Source organism: Xyrauchen texanus, chromosome 27 (assembly GCF_025860055.1).
Source record: "Xyrauchen texanus isolate HMW12.3.18 chromosome 27, RBS_HiC_50CHRs, whole genome shotgun sequence".
NCBI classification, from domain to species: domain Eukaryota; kingdom Metazoa; phylum Chordata; class Actinopteri; order Cypriniformes; family Catostomidae; genus Xyrauchen; species Xyrauchen texanus.
The window spans coordinates 35,995,526-36,011,013 of NC_068302.1; positions in this window are offsets into that span (position 1 = coordinate 35,995,526).

A 15,488-nucleotide genomic window follows, 5' to 3' on the forward strand; every position below is an offset into this window, starting at 1 on the left:
GCTTGGCACAGGAAAAAAAGCAAGAGAAAAGGTCCTAAATTATTTACTAGCCTTTTTAGCAGATGTTTCCCATTGTTGTATTATGAGAAATTTACAGTAATCACTCAAATCTGAATAGCACACTACCATACTTCTCTTACTGTTGCTGAAGCACAGTGCACATTTTTTGAATGCATGGTCCAGTATTAACTCTTGCCAAGCGCCATATGCAAGAAAAAAAATTACTGTGGTGAGTAAATAAAAGTTAGACTACTGCCAGTAAATTTATGAGGAACTGAAATATCATATGACTATAAATTTTGAACTGTAACTAAGATGCAGAACTTTTGTTTCTGTTTGTTTGTTTCTTTCTTTCTTTTTTTTTTACAGTTATTTCAGTCTAATGGGATTAGACCCATATCCTGCTAAAACAAATTAAATAAAAATAACAGCTTAAACCAGCATATGGTTGTTTGCTGAGCTTGATTAAGCTGGTATGAGCTGATTTAGCTGGACAGCTAAATTCCCAGAAATCCTTAAAACTTCATGACTAAAACCATCAAACTAGACCAGCCTGACCAGAAACCAGCTTCGTGGCCAGCAAGACCAGCAAAGCACCTTTCATTGGCTGCTTTTTTTATTACATTTTTTCAACAAGGTATGGACAAATAAATCAAATGTATATTGACGCATTGCATACAGAATATATTGACAATATTATCACCAGATATAAAGCAGGATTCAAAACAGGAAGTCATATGACAAGAGCACAAAAATGAAAATTTAATATTCAAATCACGTTCTAAGTCTTTACCACTAGAGGACGTTGTTGACAAACCTGTTGGCATTTGTCCTCTGTTGGTGCGTTTTGAAGGGGTTTCTCTGGGTTTTAGTCTGCTGTTGTTCCTAAAACATTAACACAGGCAGCTAAAAAATATAATACTTTTTATAAAATTTTGGCCTACAAAATGTGCTTGACATATTGTTTAAGATATATGGTACTTAAATGATATATCAATATAGCTATTACACATGTGCTTGACTTTTAACAGACCATTAACTCTTTTATGTGGTCAGTGAAATCTGATACACACATAAATCTATTTTCTAGTCACTCACTGGTTTCTAGAGCAGCTCCAGGCGGTACAGTCACATGAACATAACTGATCTTCCCTGCAAGGCTTTCAAGCACAATTCCAAGACTGCCAAACTAAATATAAAACTAAAGATAACCAATACTCTTGAAGGAACAATTACTAGTGCTATTATCCACTTGCAAGGGTCAATGTTCAAAAGACCTTTAGCTCTTTTACATCCTAATGAAATGTTATAGAGGTATCTTAATATGATAGTAGATTGTATGTGTTCTGCCATATATACTGTATTATACTTCTATCAGGAAGACTTGTGGACTTGAGTAAAATTTATTTGAGATTTATTTGATGAATATTAAACAGAAAAGTAATGTCTCTCTCTTTGGCATAGGCCCCGTCTGGCAGTCTGAAGAAGTTGTACTGTAACCGTCATATCCAGCAGGGGAGGAGCCTACCCCCGTGCAGGATGGGACTCAACTGGTGGTGGTGGGGTGGTGGAGGTTGCCGTGTTAACTCCCTGAAACAGCAATGTGATAGATTGTGAGCAGACTTATAAAGCAATGGCTTACATGTGATTGGCTGGGAATTACCCAGCTAGTGGTGCGATGATGTACAGCTGCTAGTCTTCCTGCTAGAACTGCGCTGTGCTTACATTAACTGCAGATTTCTATGGCTCATTGCATGGTATTAATCTTGCATTCATGAATCAGACCTAATTATATAAGAAAAGTTAATGTAATGAAAATGAAAATTATTTATAAAGATGCGTCTTTATAAAGATGCCTTTCTGTATTTGTGTGATTCATGGATGCAGTCGTTATCTCTCCACCTCCAATGGCCACAAGTACTGTCTCACATGTCTGGGCAGCGATCACATTGAGGCAGCGTTTGGATGAAGGTTTGGATGGTTCATGTACTGACTGACCATGGAAACGTTGCGGTCATGGCTTTCCTTCTTCCGGGGGAAAGCCACTCCAACTGCTTCCCGCGTTGCACCTTCTACCTACGTGTACGTAGGTACACTGGCGCTGGATGCAATTTGGGGAGTTCAATGGGCGCGATCTTGCCGGGTAAATCCCTGTGGACCCCCCAGTTCGCATGCATGCTTGTTTGCCCCTGTTGAGTTCCGAGATGAGACCAGCTTGCCTCATGGCCAGCTTAATGTCTCATTTGGAGCTCACGAGCAGGATGAGTTCTCGATCGCTGCATTGGATGATTTCAGACGCAGAAGACTCGACTGGACTGCCACCTTTGTCTCTGCCTGCCCAGTCTGAGGCCGACGTAGAGCTGACCGCTATGCTTGCCCGGGCTGCTGCAGTATCGGGTTGGACTGAACCCTCCATCCTCCCCTGAGCCCTTGGGGCTAGATGATTGGTTCCTGGGTTCAGGGCGCTGCTCACGGATTCTGAACCCATCTACTCGCCGAGGGCATCCCTCTGTGGCAGTACCCGTAACGGTTTTTTTTTTCAAAGTTAATTTTAATTGAAGGATTCTACATTACAAAATTATTATTTAAGTGAGCAAATTTAACTTTTAACATTTTTAATAGAACATTTAACATTTTATAAGATCTGATTTGAGTTTCGGACACGTTGAAATATTTGTGCGACTAGACCGCATGTGACCGCCCAGACGTATTCATTCAAATGTCAAGTCAAGTCAAGTGGTTTTTATTGTCGTTTCAACCATATACAGTTAGTATAGTACACAGCAAAACGAGACAACGTTCCTCCAGGACCATGTGCTACATAAAAACAACAAAGGACCAACACAGGACCACATGAGACAACACAACGAAATAAAATACCTATATGAACTACCTATATATACCTATATAAAGTGCACGTGCAAACATGTGCAGAGTACGGGACAGTACAACAAATTACTGACAATGAACAGGACAATAGACACAGTGCAGCGCCGACCAGTACTCAGTAGTGCAAAAAGATGACAGTTTCTAAAAATGTAAACATAACATACTATGAGATAGTGTCCTATGCACATAGCAGTTATTGAGGTAGCAGACAGTTATAAAGTGACAGTAATTAAAGTGCAACTCAGGACACGTGTGTGTGTGTGTGTGTCAAACCAGTCTCTGAGTATTGAGGAGTCTGATGGCTTGGGGGAAGAATCTGTTACACAGTCTGGCCATGAGGGCCCGAATGCTTCGGTACCTCTTGCCAGACGGCAGGAGGGTAAAGAATTTGTGTGAGGGGTGTGTGGGGTCGTCCACAATGCTGGTTGCTTTGCGGATACAGTGTTTTTTGTAAATGTCTTTGATGGAGGGAAGAGAGACCCCAATGATCTTCTCAGCTGTCCTCACTATCCTCTGCAGGGCTTTGCGGTCCGAAACAGTGCAAGTCCCAAACCAGGCAGTGATGCAGCTGCTCAGGATGCTCTCAATAGTCCCTCTATAGAATGTAGTGAGGATGGGGGGTGGGAGATGTGCTTTCCTCAGCCTTCGAAGAAAGTAGAGACGCTGCTGGGCTTACTTGGTGATAGAGCTGGTGTTGAGGGACCAGGTGAGGTTCTCCGCCAGGTGAACACCAAGGAATTTGGTGCTTTTGACGATCTCCACAGAGGAGCCGTCGATGTTCAGCGGAGTGTGTTCACCTTGTGCTCTCCTAAAGTCAACAACCATCTCTTTTGTTTTGTCGACATTCAGGGACAGGTTGTTGGCTCTACACCAGTTCGTCAGCCGCTGCACCTCCTCTCTGTATGCTGACTCGTCGTTCTTGCTGATGAGACCCACCACGGTTGTGTCATCGGCGAACTTGACGATGTGGTTCGAGCTGTGCATTGCTGCACAGTCGTGAGTCAGCAGAGTGAAGAGCAGTGGACTGAGCACACAGCCCTGGGGGGCCCCAGTGCTCGGTGTGGTGGTGGTGGAGAAGCTATTCCCGATCCGGACTGACTGAGGTCTCCCAGTCAGGAAGTCCATGATCCAGTGGCCCAGCAGGTTCAGCTTTCCAATCAGGTGCTGGGGAATGATTGTGTTGAATGCTGAGCTGAAATCTATGAACAGCATTCAAACGTATGAGTCCTTATTGTCTAGGTGGGTGAGGGCCAGATGGAGGGTTGTGGCGATGGCATCGTCCGTTGAACGGTTTGGACGATACGCAAACTGTAGTGGGTCTAGTGAGGGGGGCAGCTGGGTCTTAATGTGCCTCATGACGAGCCTCTCGAAGCACTTCATGATGATGGGTGTAAGTGCGACGGGACGGTAGTCATTGAGGCAGGACACTGAAGAGTTCTTTGGCATGGGGATGATGGTGGTGGCCTTGAAGCACGTTGGAACGACGGCGCTGCTCAGAGAGATGTTGAAGATGTCGGTAAGAACATCTGCTAGCTGGTCTGCACATCCTCTGAGCACTCTGCCAGGAATGTTGTCTGGTCCAGCAGCCTTCCGTGGGTTGACTCTACGTAGAGTTTTCCTCATATCTGCCGTGGTAAGACGTTCGTTGGGAGGCACTTCAAACCGAGCGTAGAAGTCGTTCAGCGCATCTGGAAGGGAGGCATCTTTGTCACAGGCAACTGATGTTGTCCTGTAGTTGGTGATGGCCTGGATGCCCTGCCACATGCGCCGCGTGTCACCGCTGTCCTGGAAGTGACTGTGGATTCTCTGGGCGTGTGCGCGCTTTGCCTCTCTGATTGCCCGTGACAGTTTAGCCCTAGCTGTTCTTAGGGCTGCCTTATCGCCTGCTCTGAAGGCGGAGTCTCGGGACCTCAGCAGCGTGCGCACCTCCGCAGTTATCCACGGCTTCTGGTTGGAGCGTGTGGTGATGGTCTTGGAGAAAGTGACATCATCAATGCACTTGCTGATGTAGCTGGTCACTGATGCTGTGTATTCACCATACGTAGAATCACCATATGTTGCAGCGTCCCTGAACATGTGCCAGTCAGTACACTCAAAACAGTCCTGAAGAGCAGAGATGGCTCCTGCTGGCCAGGTTTTCACCTGCTTCTGAAGCGGTTTTGTGCGTCTGACGAGCGGTCTGTATGCTGGAATTAACATAACAGAGATGTGGTCTGAGTAGCCGAGGTGGGGGCGGGGCTCCCCCAAAACTATGAGCCTGAAGTGAGAAACACTGATGTTTTGTTTTTCCCAGTCTTTTTTCTTAACTCCTACTACTTCTATATATATGTATATATATAAAAAAAAGGCTTTTGTAAATAAATAAAGTAAAGTAAATAAAGTTCCAAAGTGAAATGTCCACTGTGTGGCACAAAAAGGGAGTGAAATGTTATCTTGAACAGATGAGATTTTTAAGGTTAATGTTCTATCGAGATTGAAATCAACAAAACCTACCTCCCTACCCTAAACCTTAAACTTAAACCTGACCGATAGTGTCATTAAAAGCAAATGTGACATAAAAAACGAAATTTCTGAAGCAAACACATAACTTTGTGGTGCTACTATGACACTTTCAGCTCACATGTTGACTCGCATGCTCTTCAGGTCATTTGTATCACATAGTCGATCTACCGTGCAATTTGATCACACCCAAACAAGCTTGTAAATGTAGTTGGTTATGTAATGCAAATGACAAAATGAGTCATGCGCTATAGTAAAAGTGTTTATATGCCAAAAGATAGCATTGTGTGAGAATAAGAGTGAAAAGTAAGTGTTTATACCGTAATCTTACTCTTGATTTGAGTAAAAGGGGATAAAAGTCATTGTTGTTTTAGCGCCTCTATTGTTCATTCCACTTGGAAATTGCTTTATTACGTACAACAGGCCACATAAAAAAAAAAATTAATAATTTAATTTGTTTGCCAAAATGTTGTTATTGTAACATGATTCTATGACAAGGTTCGAATGCCACTAAGGGTAAAATATTACAGTAAAAAAGATGACTTAGCAAACCAATTGAATTTAACAACATTCTCTCTCACACAATCTCCTCTATTGTTTTCATTCTAGCTAGGAAAAAAAAAAACTTTTTCCTTTTATAATACTTAAGTATAATTTCATATGAACGTATGTTTTTGGCGAGATACTTTGACTTTTACTCAGTATCCATACACCCCTGTTAGTGTGTCGTTTTTAGTAGAAGATTAACTACAGACTTTTACAAAACAAAAAGTTACCAAATGTAAGAACAAAATCATCAATAAAAGTGGTGTAAATACACATTGAAACAGTGAAACCATGCAAGTGCATTAACTATTCAAGGCCGGTGCAATCTTGGAACACCAGCTTAGAAAATTGAAGTAAAATGTACATATTTCTTTTACCTGTAAACTTTACACAAATTAGCAAATAAATATGACAAGGTTTTCTGCTTTAGGATTGATACATGATGACTCATTGTAAAGATAACAAACAATCATAAATAATATTTACTTATAAGATAGAGCATTCATTTTTACATGTTTGAATTGAGTACAAATGTTGTTCATGCTTTAACTTATGAATGTAAAAAGTATATTTTATGCTATATTTTGTTTGTGTAATGGTTGCCTAAATACATAAATTAGAAAATCTTCAAATTCTTAAAAGAAACTTCCAAAATTCTATCATCACATATTTTACTGTGTATTTCAGGTAGAACATTTAGTCTTTTCATGTATGCATCCACCACAAATATATGTGCTCCTGTAGCTCTATTGGTAGATCACTGCACTAGTAACACCAGGGTCATAGGTTTGATTCCCAGGGAACATGTGAAATGATATAAAAACAAAATGTGTACCTTTGGAAAAAAAAGTCACTTTGGGAAAAAGTGTCTGCCAAATGTATATGACTAATTGCTGAATTCTATTGAACTGTAAACTGTTTTATACACCAGTAAACAGTCACTCAAAATGCCACTAGAAACACTGATAGTCTCAATTTCATCCACACCTTGATGATGTGTTTGAGCAAATATAGGTTTTACTCTCAAGACAAAATGCTCTCTTTAATATGTGAGCTGTCCTTACTCAAGCTGCCATTACACACAGGTCTTCACACTTCATTACTCAAGCTCATAACATTCATAAGCTGCTTGCTATAAATATTTAACAGCACTACTATTATGGATCAAATGGCAGTGACATCATACAAATCAATTAAAAAAATTCAGTACATTCCTGTTCTGATTTATTACTCAGCTTAATACAGTTCTTAATACAATTAATTCTTTACAGCTAACAATTCTGAGATGTAAAGTCACAATTGTGTTTCACAATCTTGCCATTACAAGAAATAAAGTCACTACTGCAAAATAAAAACGCAGAACTCTGCGATATCACTATTGCAAGAAATAAAGTTCAATTGTGAGATATAAAGTCATGAGTGAGTTTACATCTCAGAGTTTTGAGATATAAACTTGCAGTTATGAGAAATATAGTACGAATTAAAATGCGATTAAAAAGGCATAATGGTCTTTTGGAATGGATCTGGTTTTCATGCGTTGGAAAGAACCTTTTTTTATAGTATACTGAGGAAAAAAGATTAAGTATTTTTATATTGAATAAATTAAAGTGTGAATTTGAAAATATGAAGTAAATTTGACATGTGTACTCAATTCAAACACAAAAAGTAATGCTCTAGCTTATGAGTAAAGATTATTTATGATAGTTTTTTCAACTTTACAGTTCTTATGCACAAGGTTTGGAGGGTTACTTTTGAAATGTACTCCACTACAGATTACAGAATTCATGCTGTAAAATGTCATTTGTAACATATTCCATTAGATTACTCAAGGTCAGTAACGTATTCTAAATACTTTGGATTACTTCTTCAGCTCTGGTAGATTTTTTTACTGGAAAACAATACAAAAATTATTATCAAGAATATGAATTTTGCCCTAATATCAAAGGTCTTACTAGAAAAAAGAAATTATGATCTAACGTGAATTTTCTTGATTAAAAAATCTGATCTTGTCTGGTAACATGTGCATGTTAAATGGCTAGAAATAGCATTTTAGCTTAGCGTAAAGCTGACAATTTACACAAGGTTTATTTCTATTTCTTCTGCTCCAAACTTACTTCAAACTTACTTCTCCGTTTGCTCGTATGAATGTGACACATCATAAGAAAGTATTTCACTGCTGTTCATATGCAGTCTGGATCAGTCGCATAATTCAAATGTACTTACAAAAACTTGGGGAAATAAAAATTAAGTAAATCTTACTAGCAATTTTTTGTCATTTTATGCACACATTTTGCAGAAAGAAAGTCTTTGAGAATTGTGCTTACTTGCCATAAAAAAGAATATCCAAAACAATACTAATGGGAAAAATATATTTTATTAAAAATGTATTTTCTTTATGCAAAATAATCTTTTGAATTTAGGTTGGTTCACTTTATTATCCACATTGTGGAAAATTGTCTCTGGCTTCACCATACAATACATCACAAAAAAAAAAAAAATAATAAATATATATATATATATATATATATATATATATATATATATATATATATATATATATATATATATATATATACATTAAAAAGGCATACAAGACAAGACAGAATCACCAATCCCTTGCATTATAAATGTTAACAGCATTGGGCACAAAATAAATCTGATAAACGTTCTTCATTGCACGTGGTTGCCTATAAAGTCTCCCTGATGGCAAAAGGTGAAACTCACCATGAAGAGGGTGAGACACATCCCTTACTATCACTAAAGCCTTTTGCTTGACTTTACATGTACTATATAGATCATTCAAATGTCTCTGTGTCTTGCCGATTATCTTACTGGCTTCATTTACAATCTAGGTCATCTTGACCCTGTTTTTAACACTCAAATTACCATACCACAAGGTCATGTTAAAAGTTAAAATACTTTCAACTAAATTCTTATAGACCATTTCAATTATGTTCTTACTCACACCAAAATTTTTTAACCTCTTGATCAAATACAACCTTTGTTGAGCTTTCTTACAAATGCTGTCAGTATTCTCTATATAACTAAGGTGAGCATCTATGTGTGTCCCCAAATACTTAAAATTACAAACAAATTAAATTGGATTCCCACAAAGTATTACAGGTCCCAACTTCAAAATATTCCGCTTATCTCCAGTAATTACCAATTCTTTTGTTTTATCCACATTTATCACAAGTGCACTCAGCTGACACCACTCAAATAGGGCTTTTATGTGCTCTTGGTATGTGCGCGTCCTACCTATCTCTCCAACTTTGCAAAAGACCCACAAGAGCAATATCATCAGCATATTTAAAAAGACTAAACACCTTATTTCTAATTGTAAACTCATTAATATACAAAGAAAAGAGTAACGGTGATAAACTTGCTCCTTGTGGGGTTTAGTGTGAAATATGACTCTTCTTGACATCTTGACTTGAGATTCACCCTTGAACACTGTGTAATGGAATCTGTATCGCTCAGTATTCCTGCCTGTTCCTATATGTGCTTTATTCTTTATGAAAATCATGCAATAATATCAATGCACATAATCCTGCTGTAGGCATCGCAGGGCACAGAGGGTGAACATTACCAAGCATGTTTGGCTCCCATTGCTGGCTCTTTGTTTGTTTTGATGATTGGAGGGAGATAGACATTCCCTGACTGTTTTAGAAGTGATGGCTACTGTCCGTACTATCACACCATTCCGAGGTTTGATTTAAACCTCTCTGTAAGACAACGCTCTGCTACCATGCTCTCTGTTGACAAAACACTTCATATCTTGCTCGCTACCAACTAGAGTGTGGGATTAGTGGCCGCCTTTGTGTGTTTGTGTATGTGTGTGTGTATGTGTAAGTGTAAGTGTGAGGACTATATGGAAGTTTCAAACATTCTTGTCACATTTGCGAATTTGAGTAATCCTGCTGATACCCCACTACATCATAGCTGGCATTCTCCTGCTGGGTTTGGCAGCGGGGGGATCGTGCTTCGCAATTCTGTACACTTAACACAGGAGAATATCTCTCTCAGACATACAGTCCTTAGATCAGATTACATGATGTAAATTGTTCTGAATTTGAAAGTTGAATTCTGGTCTTTTTTCTGTCCTTAATTCAGGTGCATTACCACATTATCACTGGGTTTCGGATTTCTGGGATTTTGGTGATGATATTCCTTACAAAAATCCACTATGATTTTACTAACTGCAGTAATGTATAAAATGGAAGTTTCACACTAAATAATTTACTAGTGGAGTGAAGGATTATACATTGGTACATATAACCCATAATTCTTACTGAAGTAATTTCTCTACCAGTGACGAACCTTTATTTGTAAGAGTGTATGGCTACAATACAAGAACTACTGTTAACATTCATGAGGGAAAGAGCATTTGGCACACATTTCAAATGCTACCGCATGTGTGATGGTATTGAAACCACCTTGTTCATTAGTGTCATATTTATCAGTCTTCAACGCACTCTACGGTCCAACCCAAAATCCGGCCTAAGCTCTGTTTCAAAGAGCGCTTGCCAGAGACAGTAATTAGCCTGTAAAAATAGCATCTATTGAATCCACAGTTTCTAGAAAAGGGCTCTACCGAGACCTCTTGCCCACTAATTCATCACCAGAGAGGACAGACACGCACCGACACGCACACACAAAGAAGCGTCTGGCATCTGCATCTGAAACTATATCTCACAAGGCTGTCTGCACCTTCTACATCCTCTCTGGATCAAAATCCCCTCTCTGCTAAAATAAACCCTTTCTTTCCTTGTCCTAACCTCCTCTCTGACATAAAGACACCAGGCCAGAAGTCAGAAGTAAGAAGCCACTTGGTCACACACTAAAAGAATTTACACTTTCACTGTCACCTCGTTTTAAGATTATAGGCCTACATGATGTCTGTTGTGCATTAGATATAAGGGTCTGGTTTTTGAGTTCTTTCAGTTTAGGCAATGCAAATCATGAAAAGCTGAAGATATTGTGCAACACATACAATCAAACTCAATGTATTCATAATGAAGTTAATACAGTAATCCTGTCTTTTTGCAGATAGATTTAAATAAAACAAAATAATTTGACTACAAGAGAATACATAGTGAGCCCTGAAAGGTATTTTGACACCGGATTCACCCTTAAAATGTTTGGACATCCAGAAAGCATTCAAACACTTTTTGTCTTTATTTTAAACAGTATATATTGAGATAACATATTGAAATTTCTAACCTAACTATATTTTTTGTTTCTTGTGCTATCTTTCATTATTTTTGTAGCTAATGCAATGATATTCATACAATGTAAATGTGTTTTCAAAACTCACCCTAATGCCATTCCAGATGTCTACAAACTCAGCTCTATAGGTCCATACAATGCAAGTGAATGGTGGCCCGAATTTGAAGCTCCAAAAAGCACATAAAAGAAAGGCATACCACTCCAGTTGTTAAATATATGTTTTTAGAAGGGATATGAAAGGTGTGGGTGAGAAATAGATCAATATTTAAGTAGTTTCTTTTTTCATAAATCTCTTCTTTGACTTTCACATTCTGAAAATGAAAGTGGAGATTTATAGTAAAAAAGGACTTATAAATGTATCTGTTTCTCACCCAAAGTAATTGCATTGCTTCAGAAGAAATATTTTAACCCACTGGAGTCATGTGGATTACTTTTATGCTGCCTTTATATGATTTTTGGAGCTTTAAATGTCTGGCCACCATTTATTGCATATACATATGTACTGAGCTGAAATATTCTTCTAAAAAAGCATCTACAAATGAACCACATTTTGATGACCTTCAAAAGCAGAATTACTTGAAGAATTATGGTGGTACTATTTAGAAAATAACCAACAATTTTTGGTGACCAGAATTTTCCCAGCACAGAGCTTTAAGGTTCTTTTTGGTTATCCAGTACAGTTTTTATTGCTGAAATTGAATGTTTATTTTAGGTTGTGCATAATGGTTTCCTTAACATTCCCTTAACCTCTAAATTCCGGGAACCTTTCTGCAATCATACTGCAATATTACATCAATATTCAGCCTACAAGCCATAAGCAAAACACAAAACCAAACTTCATATGGAGTACTAATATTGAAGACTTACTGTAATTCTACCATTAATATGTATAATTAGGTGGATTTTTTTTTATTATTATTATTACCGCGATACTGAAATTCTCATCCCAGATTGAATGTGTTCAAATGCTACATGAGTTGTGTTGTAAGTGGCACACAATCTTAAACCTGATATGTAATCTGATTACAGTGTTCAAGTTAATCTATTTTGTGAGCAGGTGGGAAGAACCAGATGAGTTGCTCGCCTTAGGCTATTCACACCGCATAGAAACAAAATCACTTGAAAACATTCCCACACGCCAGTGTGATCACCTTCAAATCCAGTCTATGCTTTTCACTCGAAATTAACATTCCTCTGGCAATGAAGTAGTATTATGTCATTGAAACCATTATGGAAATTTGTGCATCCCTTTTGTGTTTACCTATTAATTTGCAACCGCATTCTGGATCACTGGTGGTCACTGACAAGTAGCACGTTGCATGTGATGCATGTTTTGGAAATAATGATTCGGCTTCAGCTGCAAATTTGGCTGACAGTCTGTCTGTCCACACTGATCTGTAATTCCACTCCCAATGGTCTCTCGAAATATTTCACGCTGGCACCCACAACATTTTCCCTGTGCCTGTGCCTAAGTGATCCAAACCACACCAATCAGCCACAATATTAAAACCACCTGCCTAATATTTTGTATGCCCCCCTTGTGTCACCAAAACAGCGCCAACCCACATCTCAGAATAGCATTCTGTGATGCTATTCTTCTCACCACAATTGTACAGAGCGGTTATCTGAGTTACCGTAGACTTTGTCAGTTCGAACCAGTCTGGCCATTCTCTGTTGACCTCTCTCATCAATAAGGCATTTTATCCAAAGAACTGCTGCTCACTTGATTTCTTTTTTTTTTTTGGCACCATAGTACATTTTAGAGAATGTTGTGTGTGAAAATCCCAGGAGATCAGCAGTTTCAGAAATTCTCAAACCAGCCCATTTGGCACCAACAATCATGCCATGGTCCAAATCACTGAGATCAAAAATGTTCCCCATTCTGATGGTTGATGTGAACATTAACTGAAGCTGCTGACCCATATCTGCTGCCACACAATTGGCTGATTAGATAAACACATGGATGATGGTTGGTGCCAGATGGGCTGGTTTGAGTATTTCTGTAAGTGTTGATTTCCTGGGATTTTTCACACACAACAGTCTCTAGAATTTACTCTGAATGTGTCAAAAACAAAAAAACATACAGTTCTGTGGACAGAAATGCCTTGTTGATGAGAGAGGTCAGCAGAGAATGGCCAGACTTGTTGGAACTGACAAAGTCTACGGTAACTCAGAAAACCACTCTGTACAATTGTGGTGAGATGAATATTATCTCAGAATACTATTTTGTTGCACTGTTTTGGTGGTACGAGGGAGACCTACACAAAATTAGGCAGGTGGTTTTAATGTCGTAGCTGATAGTATGATATAACTCTGTGTCAGACAGGATGCTAATATGACTGATTAATAAGGGCCGAAGAAGTTCCTGCTCATGGACTTACACCACCATAAAATTACACACTGTATTTTGACACCTTGTAGATGGAAAGGCTGTAATAAAATTTACTATTTACTACTAATAACTATTTAGTAGCCTGTAAAGCCCTGCTCTCGCTACATGACTGTCAGACTACATGAATCTCCATACTGCTCACATTACAAAAAAGGTTTCTTTTCATCTCCCGTCTTGTTGTCGTAGCAGTGCACACAACACACAACAGAACGCAGACGAGGCGCACAAAACTACAACATCTTTGGCCAAGGAGCATCCCCGGCCAACAGCAGAACAAAAACGTTTTCTCACATAAATCATGCGAGAAATTAGATTGATCACAGGATTTCTCCAAAAATAGATATGGTCACGATCAGCCCTCTGTCCAAAAGTTGTTTTGTACTGATTTTGTCTGAACAACAAAAGAACAGACACAAAAAGAAAATATAGCAGAAATATTGATTAGGAAGATGTGTGCAGGCTGTCTGTGTCTGTTTTGGAAAAAGAGTTGGAGGTAACTAAAACAATATATTTATTTGTTAAAAAATTATTTCTTGTTAGTTTATACACAATTACTGTATGATCAAATTGTGGCTTTCCATTCTAGTACAAAGATGAATGATGAGATGTGATTGGCTGGAGAACTCTGCCGTTGTGGCTGCATCACTCACATTGCAAGATTATGTGTTGATAATATCAAACATGCTTGAAAATTTTGCAGCATCTGTGACAGCTCAAGACTGGCTTAGATCACAGTGCTTGCTCTCTTACTTAACAAGCATCACCGACCGTAGCGAGCACCGGTTTGGCTGCAATCCTAGGGTTTTGGCCCAGACCTCGGAAATCTGTCTACAACAACAAAATCGAACCAAAAATAATTTAGTGAGGGCATGGATTAAGTCGACTCTTATGACGCAGTCCGATTTATTTTAGTGAATCTAAATGAATAAGTTACAAAACGATTGGCTGATTTATTTGAGTAAAGTCTTGTTTTGTTTTGTTTGTTTTTTAAATACAAAATAATAGCATAATAGTAGCCTAACTATAATAATTTAACAACAAAAAATGTATCTTCATGTTGACCTAGCTGTCCCTTTTTTAGTAGTATAGTGTAAATTGATCTGGGCCTCGTTTCCCAAAAACATCGTAAGCCTAAGTAGATCGTAGATTCCATCTTACTATTCAGCTTAGTTTTGTGCGGAGGCATGAACTCTACAAGACTTATGAAGGTGTCCTTTGGTAACTGGTGCCAAGACAAAAGCAGAAGATCCTTCAAGTCCTGTAAGTTGTGTGGTGGAGCCTCTGTTGAATTGGACTTGTTGGTCTAGCACATCCCACAGATGCTCAATTGGATTGGAGTCTCCGGGGAGAGTGGAGACTCCACCCCCTCGCAGTCCAGCTAATTTGGGAGAGATTCAGGGAGGTGCTGGTGGACCTGTTTGCCTCCCGATAGTCCTCTCATTACCCGCTTTGGTACTCCCTGTCCAAGGTCCCCTCAACACGGATGCCTTGACACACAGCTGGCCTCGGTGGCTGCGCAAGTATGCATTTCCCCCAGTAAGCCTTGTTGCACAGACATTTTGTCAGGGAGGATGGGCAGCAAGTCCTGATGGTTGCACTGTACTGGAACAACCAGACTTGTTTCTTAGACCTAATGCTACTGGCAGTGGCCCCCCCTGGTGCATACTCCTGAGGCATGATTTTCTCACCCAGGGGCAGGGCACGCTCCAGCACCTATGGTCAGACCTCTGTAACCACCATGTCTGGCTCCTGGATGGGAAACAGAAAACCAAGCAGGCCTTCCACCAGCAGCAATAGACATGATCACTCAGGCCAGAGCCCCCTCCATGAGGCGGCTGTACACTCAGTGTGGCGTCTCTTCGTAATTGGTGTTCTTCATCCCCAGAGATGCATAGTCGGGGCTGTGTTGTCCTTCCTACATGAGGGGCTGGAG